The sequence below is a fragment of the Arachis ipaensis genome, chromosome B7, assembly GCF_059453495.1.
Source record: "Arachis ipaensis isolate K30076 ecotype BB chromosome B7, ASM5945349v1, whole genome shotgun sequence".
In the NCBI taxonomy this organism is placed as follows: domain Eukaryota; kingdom Viridiplantae; phylum Streptophyta; class Magnoliopsida; order Fabales; family Fabaceae; genus Arachis; species Arachis ipaensis.
In genome coordinates this window covers 93,589,520-93,600,641 of record NC_142442.1, presented here as the reverse complement: position 1 = coordinate 93,600,641, position 11,122 = coordinate 93,589,520, and positions in this window count along the sequence as shown.

Here is an 11,122-nt window from a genome sequence, read left to right as displayed (position 1 = left end):
ATGCCCAAAGTTAGAGTTAAACGCCACCTTGGGTGCCAAAATGGGCGTTTAACGCCAAGAGTTGTGCCAGTTCTGGCGTTTTACGCCAGAAAGTTTTAGGCTGGCTTTGAACGTCTATTTGGGCCATCAAATCTCGAGTAAAGTATGAACTATTATATATTGCTGGAAAGCCCGGGATGTCTACTTTCCAACGCAATTAAGAGCGCGCCAATTGGGCTTCTGCAGCTCAAGAAAATCCACTTTGAGTGCAGGAGGGTCAGAATCCAACAGCATCTGCAGTCCTTTTTCAACCTCTGAATCAGATTTTTGCTCAGGTCCCTCACTTTCAGCCAGAAAATACCTGAAATTATAGAAAAACACACAAACTCATAGTAAAGTCCAGAAATGTGATTTTTGAATAAAAACTAATAAAAATAAAACAAAAATTAATTAAAACATACTAAAAACTATGTAAAAATAATGCCAAAAAGGTATAAATTATCCGCTCATCACATGGCCATGGAGATCATAACAACTATAAGAATAGTTGTGCCTCACACGAATTTGTCGTTCGGAACTCGATTAAACCATGCCTATTCACAGTCATTGAGGTCTTATCCGCACCAAACAATCAATATTAAGGTGATCAGTCTTAATATCTCAAGTTAGGCACGAACATTCCCAAAATGAGCACTCATAGACATTCATGCCAAATGTATCTTGAAGATACCCTAACAGCATGAGACACACAAGCAGAGTTTGCAGTAAAGCATAGTCAGTCCATTCCCCAGGCTCTACTAGGAATGAACTGCTCTGATACCAAATTGTAACGACCCAATTTTTAGTATGCCTAGATCATACCAGAAACTGAGCGCTACCAATTTGTCTTCCTAATTATTATCTATTATTTATCATATGAGCCTGATTCGTTGTTAAAAGCGTAGTTAATTTGCGAGGTATTTTTTTGAAAAGGTTTGGGTTATTAGACGGATTCATTCATAATCAATCAAGATTAAATTTGTCAAACCCTACCGGGTTTTGCTGCTCCTAATTCGGTTATACTTTCAGGTGGTCCTTAAGCACTTTTTCTCCTAAATCACATCAAGAACAACTTTAAATCCAAAAATCCTCAACTAACCAAATCTCTCCCAACATGTTAGAAAGGGATATCTCACCTTATACTTGCTGGAAATTAACGTTTCTTGGCCCTCAAGTCAAGTTAAGCATGATTCCTAAGGAAGAACATCAAGAAAACACATGTTTAAGCATGTTTCCTTGAAAACCGAATTGAGGAGGGAGGGAGACAGCCATCTCACCATATTTCCAGCCTTGACAAGTTACATGGTTATGTAGAGGAAGAAGATCATTTTGGTGATATTGGAGTTTTGATTTGAGTAAAGTTCAGAAGAAATCAAGCTTTGAAGATTTATGAACCAATAACTTTATCTCCTTTTTCTCTTAATGATTTTCGGTCACAATGAGTAAATGAGGCAGCCTTGGGGGTTTTGGGGGTGTAGGGTGAGTTGTGATTGGTTTGCTTCGTGGTGGATTAAAATAATATTAAAATATCTCAGGTGTATAACTACTAAAACTATATGTATCGGAACACTTGTAAAAACATCTCTAAAAATTATTTTCTGAGCTACTAGCATAAATGACACTAGTAACATATTTATTATGAGAATAAAACATGTACAATGAGGCCTTAGCATTGCTAAAGTCATCAGAGAGTGCTGGTGCTAAGCTGCACCAGTAAACCGTTTTTCTCTTTTTAACTAAACCAGACCAGGTAACCTTATAATATCATTCAAGCATCTTCTAATACTAATATTATACAAATATTATACTATTATCTCTCTTCTCTCATGAATCGAGTCCGGTTCGTCAATCTGAGACTACTTACGAAAATCAGAATTAAAACTCCTAACCGGTACGGTTCAAAAACTAGGTTCTTCGTGATTGCGTTATCGAGCTTGCCTCATAAGAGGTTCTAGCTTAAGGATGACATAATGACAATGAAGATTGAGATGCTTGATGATATATCAGATGCTTTCTCTTTACTGATCTTCCGGAGAAATCCGTGCCTTCAAAAAAGATCTCACGTACTCAAAAAACTAGGTTGTTACATTCTACCCTCCTAAAAGAAAATTTTGTCCTCAAAATTTTAGCCACATGCAGAATCCATCTTCAAACAGTCTATTTCCTTCAAGCCATCCTGACGAAGATATCAGTTCGTTCCTTACAGCATCTAAATATCACATAGCCATGGTGGTGCACGAAATTGTGATTACACTTTTCACAACTCCACACAACTAACCAGCAAGTTCACTGGGTCGTTGAAGTAATACCTTACGTGAGTAAGGGTCGATCCCACGGAGATTGTCGGCTTGAAGTAAGCTATGGTTATTTTGTAAATCATAGTCAGGAGATTAATGATAAAAGTGATTTTTGTTTATGAAAAGTAAATAACATGAAATAAATGGTACTTGTGATTCAGTAATGAGAATCAGGCTGAGGTTCCGGAGATGCTCTGTCGTCTGAATCTCTGCTTTCCTATTGTCCTTTTCTTCAAACACGCATGGCTTCCTTCAATGGCAAGCTGTATGATCCTCTCGGATGAAAAATACCAGGTACGATCTCTGCACGGCTAATCAACTATCAGATTTCTCGGCTCGGATGACAAATACCAAGTACAGCTACCACACGGCTAATCATCTGTCGGTTCCCGCTAGCATCGAAATAGGACCCTTGTCCTTTTGCACACTGTCACTGCATCCAACATTCGCAAGTTTGAAGCTCTTCACAGTCATCCCTTCCCAGAACCTACTCGAAATACCACAGACAAGGTTTAGACTTTCTGGATCCCAGGAATGCTGCCAATTGGTTCTAGCCTATACCACGAAGGTTCTAACCTCCGGACTCGGTCCGTGGATCAGAAACCCAAGAGATACGCACTCAAGCTGTCGCCCAATGACTATGTTGAGCTCAGATAGAACGGAGTGGTTGTCAAGCATGCGTTCATAGGGTTGAGGATAATGATGAGTGTCACGAATCATCATATTCTCCATATTGAAGTACGAGTGAATATCTTAGAATAGAATCAAGCGTGATTGAATAGAAAACAGTAGTAATCGCATTAATCCATTGAAACACAGCAGAGCTCCTCACCCCCACCTATGGAATTTAGAGACTCATGCCGTAAAAGATACAATATGAAGTGTAAAAAATGTCATGAGGTGCAAAATGAATCTCTAAAAGTAGTTTTTATACTAGACTAGTATCTTAGGTTTACAAAACGTGAGTAACTAAGTGCAGATAGTGCAGAAATCCACTTCCGGGACTCACTTGGTGCGTGTCTAGGCTGAGCTTCCAAGCTTTCACGTGCATATGCCCAAAGTTAGAGTTAAACGCCACCTTGGGTGCCAAAATGGGCGTTTAACGCCAAGAGTTGTGCCAGTTCTGGCGTTTTACGCCAGAAAGTTTTAGGCTGGCTTTGAACGTCTATTTGGGCCATCAAATCTCGAGTAAAGTATGAACTATTATATATTGCTGGAAAGCCCGGGATGTCTACTTTCCAACGCAATTAAGAGCGCGCCAATTGGGCTTCTGCAGCTCAAGAAAATCCACTTTGAGTGCAGGAGGGTCAGAATCCAACAGCATCTGCAGTCCTTTTTCAACCTCTGAATCAGATTTTTGCTCAGGTCCCTCACTTTCAGCCAGAAAATACCTGAAATTATAGAAAAACACACAAACTCATAGTAAAGTCCAGAAATGTGATTTTTGAATAAAAACTAATAAAAATAAAACAAAAATTAATTAAAACATACTAAAAACTATGTAAAAATAATGCCAAAAAGGTATAAATTATCCGCTCATCACATGGCCATGGAGATCATAACAACTATAAGAATAGTTGTGCCTCACACGAATTTGTCGTTCGGAACTCGATTAAACCATGCCTATTCACAGTCATTGAGGTCTTATCCGCACCAAACAATCAATATTAAGGTGATCAGTCTTAATATCTCAAGTTAGGCACGAACATTCCCAAAATGAGCACTCATAGACATTCATGCCAAATGTATCTTGAAGATACCCTAACAGCATGAGACACACAAGCAGAGTTTGCAGTAAAGCATAGTCAGTCCATTCCCCAGGCTCTACTAGGAATGAACTGCTCTGATACCAAATTGTAACGACCCAATTTTTAGTATGCCTAGATCATACCAGAAACTGAGCGCTACCAATTTGTCTTCCTAATTATTATCTATTATTTATCATATGAGCCTGATTCGTTGTTAAAAGCGTAGTTAATTTGCGAGATATTTTTTTTTTGAAAATGTTTGGGTTAGTAGACAGATTCATTCATAATCAATCAAGATTAAATTTGTCAAACCCTACCTGGTTTTGCTGCTCCTAATTCGGTTATACTTTCAGGTGGTCCTTAAGCATTTTTTCCTCAAGAACAACTTTAAATCCAAAAACCCTCAACTAACCAAATCTCTTTCAGCATGTTAGGAAGGGATATCTCACCTTAGACTTGCTGGAAATTAACATTTCTTGGCCCTCAAGTCAAGTTAAGCATGATTCCTAAGGAAGAACATCAAGAAAACACATGTTTAAGCATGTTTCCTTAAAAACTGAATTGAAGAGGGAGGGAGACAGCCATCTCACCTTATTTCTAGCCTTGACAAGTTACATGGTTATGTAGAGGAAGAAGATCATTTTGGTGATATTGGAGTTTTGATTTGAGTTTTTGTTCAGAAGAAATCAAGCTTTGAAGATTTATGAACCAAGAACTTTCTCTACTTTTTCTCTTGATGATTTTCGGCCACAATGAGCAAATGAGGCAGCCTTGGGGGTTTTGGGGGTATAGGGTGAGTTGTGATTGGTTGGATTGGAGGTGGATTAAAATAATATTAAAATATCTCAGGTGTATAACTACTAAAACTAGATGTATCGGAACACTTGTAAAATCATCTCTAAAAATTATTTTCTGAGCTACTAGCATAAATGACACTAGTAACATATTTATTATTATAATAAAACATGTATAATGAGGCCTTAGCATTGCTAAAGTCATCAGAAAGTGTTGGTGCTAAGCTGCACCAATAAACCGTAAACCTGGTTAAACCGATTTTCTGTTTTTAACTAAAACAGACCAGGTAACCTTATAATATCATTCAAGCATCTTCTAATACTAATATAATACTAATATTATATATTATCTCTCTTTCCTCATGAATCGAGTCCGGTTCGTCAAACTGAGACTACTTACGAAAATCAGAATTAAAACTCCTAACCGGTACGGTTCAAAAACTAGGTTCTTCGTGATTGTGTTATCGAGCTTGCCTCAGAAGAGGTTATAGCTTAAGGATGACATGATGACAATGAGGATTGAGATGCTTGATGATATATCAGAGGTGTTCCCTTTAGTGATCTTCCGGAGAAATCCATGCCTTCAGAAAAGATCTCGCGTACTCAAAAAACTAGGTTGTTACAATATGCATCCATATGTTTATAGCTTGAATGCTCTCATGCTTCTTTAATGCTTGTTTTTACTTACAAGTTTACTTAAATCATCTCAAACACACTAAAATGAGTAAAGTGCATTCTTCTTTTGTGACATAACTTTTTATGCTAATGTGTGTTCTAAACCGTGCAATTTAGAATTCACACACCTTTCTGTCATAAATGTCACACTAATTCACTCACTCAATTCTAGTGATTTACCTCATTCCAACAATGTATGCTTTCTTGCTTTTGTATTATCCTATCTTATGGTGTTGTTTTCTATTTCTCATGATTGATGCACCACAAGCAAAAACAGAAGCAAGACTAAGAACATGCAGCAACCGGTTGACCTACCAGCTGAAGGTAGCAATCCGGAATGTCACCGTACCCCCTTGCTCATCTTTGAATGCACCGAGGACGGTGCAAACTTTTAAGTGTGGGGAGGTCGTCTGACCGGTCGGCGATTTTTGGGTGACAATTTTCTAATCTCAGCACTTTTGCATTTCATTCTAGGTTTTTAGGATTTTTACTTGCATTTTTCTTATTTTTGCATATGTATACACAATAACATTAGTCAAAATACTGAAATTTTCCAAGGAATTTTATTTATAGGGCATCTCAATTGATTTGAGTGAAAACTTTTCACAGAACTTGCTTGAATTATATATATATATATATATATGTGGATCATGTTTTGAGCTAAGAACACAAGCTTGTGAGATTTGAGCCTAATGGTGTGGCTACATCTTATAACCACTTATTTTCCCTTCTTGTGTGCAATTGTTCTCTTTCTATGATTGTAATCTTTGATTTATTTGATTCTCTATTTCTATTATTTTGTGTATTCATGCACTTATATGATTGAGGCCATCATTTCATTTAGCTCACTTACCCAAATAGCCTTACCTCTTATCATCCATTGTTAGCCAATTTGAGCCTACACTTAACCCACTTGTTCTTCATTTTAGCACATTACAAGCCTTGAAGCGAAAAATAATAAATGACCTTATTTGGATCTTTGATTAGCTTAGGCTAGTGTGCGTGTGTATCATTCAAGTGTGGGAACCTTGGGACATTGGTTGAAAAAAAGGGTAGTTTTTATTTTTGTTATAAAATATTGGGAGTTGGGTACATGCTCATGTGTTGATTAAATATAGAGACCGTATGCATTGATGTTCTTGTATATAGTTTGAAAGAAAAAAATGAGAAAAACAAAAGAAAAAGAAAAGAAAAAAATAATATGGAAAGGAAAAGAAAAAAATAGAAAAAGAAAGAAATAAAAAGGGGACAAAATGCCCCAAAGCAAAGTGAAGTCCAATAAGAATCAATGCATAAGTGTTGTGAAATGAAAAGGAAATGCATGAGTATGTGAAAAAGTGAAAAATGGGTAGTTAGGTTATAACTTAATTGTATAGGATGTCATGGGTTAGGTGGGAAGTTTAAGCTTATCAAAGATTCAAATTTCAAGCTCACATGACCAAATATGCATCCTACCTTGACCCTAGCCCCATTACAAACAATGAAAATACCTCATGATATGTATATGCATGCATGAAATATATGTTGATTGTTAGAAGAAAAACAAATCTTAGAAAGCATGATTAGGAGAGAATTGAGAGAATCAACCCTAAACGCTTGAGCGAATAGAGTGCAAACACATCCGGTGAGGGTTCGATTGCTCAACTACATGTTTTCACCTATGATCATCATTCTTCATGCAAGTTTGTAAAAAAATATTTAATAGCTCAATTCAATTATGGTTTGGCATGGGTGTTAATACCTTTGGCCCTTGTGCATATACGCTTCTTGGGAATTGATTCATTTTGACCAAGCAATTGCATTCATTTAGATAGTTGCATTTAGTTTAGTTCCATTGAATAAATGTCATACCCCTTACTTCATTCTTGGTTTAAGCATGAGAACATGCTTGGTTTAAGTGTGGGGAGGTTGATAAACTCCCTTTGTAGGATTTATCTTGTGCTTAATTTAGGGGATTTTATGACCTTTTACCCATATTTATTCAATGAAATAGCATGGTTTCATGATTTTCTCCTTAAATAGTGCCTAAGTGTGAAAACATGCCTTTAGACCTTTACTTTAAGGATTTTTAATTCACCTTTGATTCCACTAGATTCCTTGATATGTTTGTTAATGAATTCAGATTGGAAAGGCTAGGAATGGATCACATGGAGAGGAAAGCATGTGATGAGCGGATAATTTATACGCTTTTTGGCATTGTTTTTAGTATGTTTTTAGTATATTTTAGTTAGTTTTTATTATGTTTTTATTAGTTTTTAAATAAAAATCACATTTCTAGACTTTACTATGAGTTTGTGTGTTTTTCTATGATTTCAGGTATTTTCTGGCTGAAATTGAGGGACCTGAGCAAAAATCTGATTCAGAGGCTGAAAAAGGACTGCAGATGCTGTTGGATTCTGACCTCCCTGCACTCGAAGTGGATTTTCTGGAGCTACAGAAACTCAATTGGCGCGCTCTCAATTGCGTTAGAAAGTAGACATCCTGGGCAGCAATATATAATACTCCATACTTTGCCCGAGATTTAATGGCCCAAACCGGCGTTCCAAGTCAGCATAGAAATTCTGGAGTCAAAACGCCAGAACTGGCACAAAAACTGGAGTTAAACGCCCAAACTGGCACAAAAGCTGGTGTTTAACTCCAAGAAAAGCCTCTACACATGAAAGCTTCAATGCTCAGTCCATGCACACACCAAGTGGGCCCGGAAGTGGATTCTACATCATTTACTCATTTCTGTAAACCCTAGGTTACTAGTTTTCTACAAATAGGACATTTTGCTATTGTATTTGATATACTTTTACACACTTGATCATACTTTTGATCTTGGTTCTTCTGGTTCCCTCTCTGGGGCCGAAGCCAATGATCACCATTATCACTTTTGTATTTTCAACGGTGGAGTTTCTACACACCATAGATTAAGGTGTGGAGCTCTGCTGTTCCTCATGAATTAATGCAAAGTACTATTGTTTTTCTATTCTACTTAAGCCAATTTCTGTTCTAAGATATCCATTCGTTCTTTAACATGATGAATGTGATGATCCGTGACACTCATCACCATTCTCACCTATGAACACGTGCCTGAAAACCACTTCCATTCTACACGCAAACAAGCTTGAATGTGTATCTCTTGGGTTTCTAATATAAGATTAGAACCTTCGTGATATAGGCTAGAATCATTGGCGGCCATTCCTGAGATCCGGAAAGTCTAAACCTTGTCTGTGGTATTTCGAGTAGGATCAGGGAAGGGATGACTGTGACGAACTTCAAACTCGCGAGTGTTGGGCGTAGTGACAGACGCAAAAGGATCAATGGATCCTATTCCAACATGATCGAGAACCAACAGCTGATTAGCCATACGGTGACAGCTCATTTGGAACATTTTCACTGAGAGGACAGGAAGTAGCCATTGACAATGGTGATGCCCAACATAAAGCTTGCCATGGAAAAGAGTATGAATGATTGGAAGAAGGCAATAGGAAAGCAGAGGTTCAGAAGGAACAATGCATCTCCATACGCTTATCTGAAATTTCTACCAATGAATTGCATAAGTATCTCTATCTTTATTTTATGTTTTATTCATATTTTATTATCAATTCTCCATAACCATTTGAATCCGCCTGACTGAGATTTACAAGATGACCATAGCTTGCTTCAAGCCAACAATCTCAGTGGGATCGAGCCTTACTCACATAAGGTTTATTACTTGGACGACCAAGTGCACTTGCTGGTTAGTTGTGCAGAGTTGTGACAAAGAGTTGAGATTACAATTGTGCGTACCAAGATGTTGGCGCCATTGATGATCACAATTTCGTGCACCAGCATGCAAAATGGAGAAATCATGAAAAGCCAAAGATTTGGAAAAAGCTCATGAATGTGCACGCACACTATGCGCCTACGCATGGATTACGAAATGCTCCATGGACGGGTACGCACAATGTATGTATATACGCCGAAGGCTGTACGTGATTTTTAAAGAGAACTCGTGACTAGTGATTTTGGAGGGTTTCTGGCCCCATTTGGAGCTGAGTTTTTGGCGGGAAAAGCTTTAAAGGACTAAGAATTGAAGGGGAAAGGATCATTCACATCATCACTTTACACACACACATTAGGATTAGTTTTAGTTAGTTTTAGAGAGAGAAGCTCTCACTTCTCTCTAGGATTAGAATTAGGATTAGTTTTAGTTCTTAGATCTAGGTTTTAATTCATGCTTTCATCTACTTCTACTCTTGAATTCTTTGTTGTTACATTCATCATTCTTCTATTGTTTGTTATATTTTCTTCTACTTTGTTTGTAGATCTACTTTTGTTCATTCTATTTTCTTACAATTCAATTTGAGGTAATTCATGATAATTGTGTTTCTTTTGATTGTTGTTATTAATTCTTTGCAATAATTGTTGTTAGATTTCATTGTTGTTGCCAATTTACTTTGCTTTCCTTTTATGCCTTCCAAGTGTTTGATAAAATTCTTGGTTGGATTTTAGTATAGATTTTATTCTTCTTGGCCAAGGTAGAGTAATTAGTAACGCTTGAGTTATCTAATTCCTTTGTTGATTGAAGATTGAAAGTTGCTAATTGATTTGAATACCACTAAAGCTAGTCTTTCCCTTGGGAGTTGGCTAGGACTTGTGGAATCAAGTTAATTCATCCACTTGACTTTCCTCCATGGTTAGAGGTTAACTAAGTTGTAGCAATGGTCAATTCTCATCACAATTGAGGAGGATAACTAGGATAGGACTTCTAGTTCTCATATCTTGCCAAGGGCTTTGTTAGTTGTTAATTTACTTCCTTTGCCATTTATATTTCTTGTCTAAAGTCTCAAAAACCCCAATCATACCTCATAACCAATAACAAGATACTTTATCGCAATTCATAGGGAGAACGACCCGAGGTTCCAGTACTTCGGTTTATAAATTTAGGGGTTTGTACTAGTCACAAACAAATTTTTTTATGAAAGGATTATTGATTGGTTTAGAAACTATACTTTACAACGAGACTTCATTTGTGAATTCTATACCATCAAAAATCCGTTCATCACCTTTCATGCTAGTATGTGTTCTAAACCTTGCGCAATTTAGAAGTCACACACCTATTTTTTATTAATGTCACACTAATTTACCCACTTCATTCTAGTGATTTACCTTATTCCAACAAATTATGCTTCCTTGCTTTTCATTTTCTCATTTTATGGTGTTGTTTTTTGTTTTTCATGAATGATGCACTACAAGCAAAAACGGAAGCGGAAGAAAGAACACGCGGTAACTGGTTGACCTACCAGCTGAAGGTAGCAATCTGGAAAGTCACCGTACCCCCTTGCTCATCTTTGAATGCACCGAGGACGGTGCAAACTTTTAAGTGTGGAGAGGTCGTCCGACTAGTCAGTGTTCTTAGGTGACAAGTTTCTATTCCCAACACTTTTGCATTTCAATTTTAGGTCTTCTAGGATTTTTACTTGCATTTTCTTATTTTTGCATATACATACATAATAAGCTTAGTCAAAATAATAAAATTTTTCGAGAAAATTATCTATAGAGCATTGACATTCCAGTTAATTTGAGTGAAAACTTTTCATTGAACTTGCTTGAATTATATATA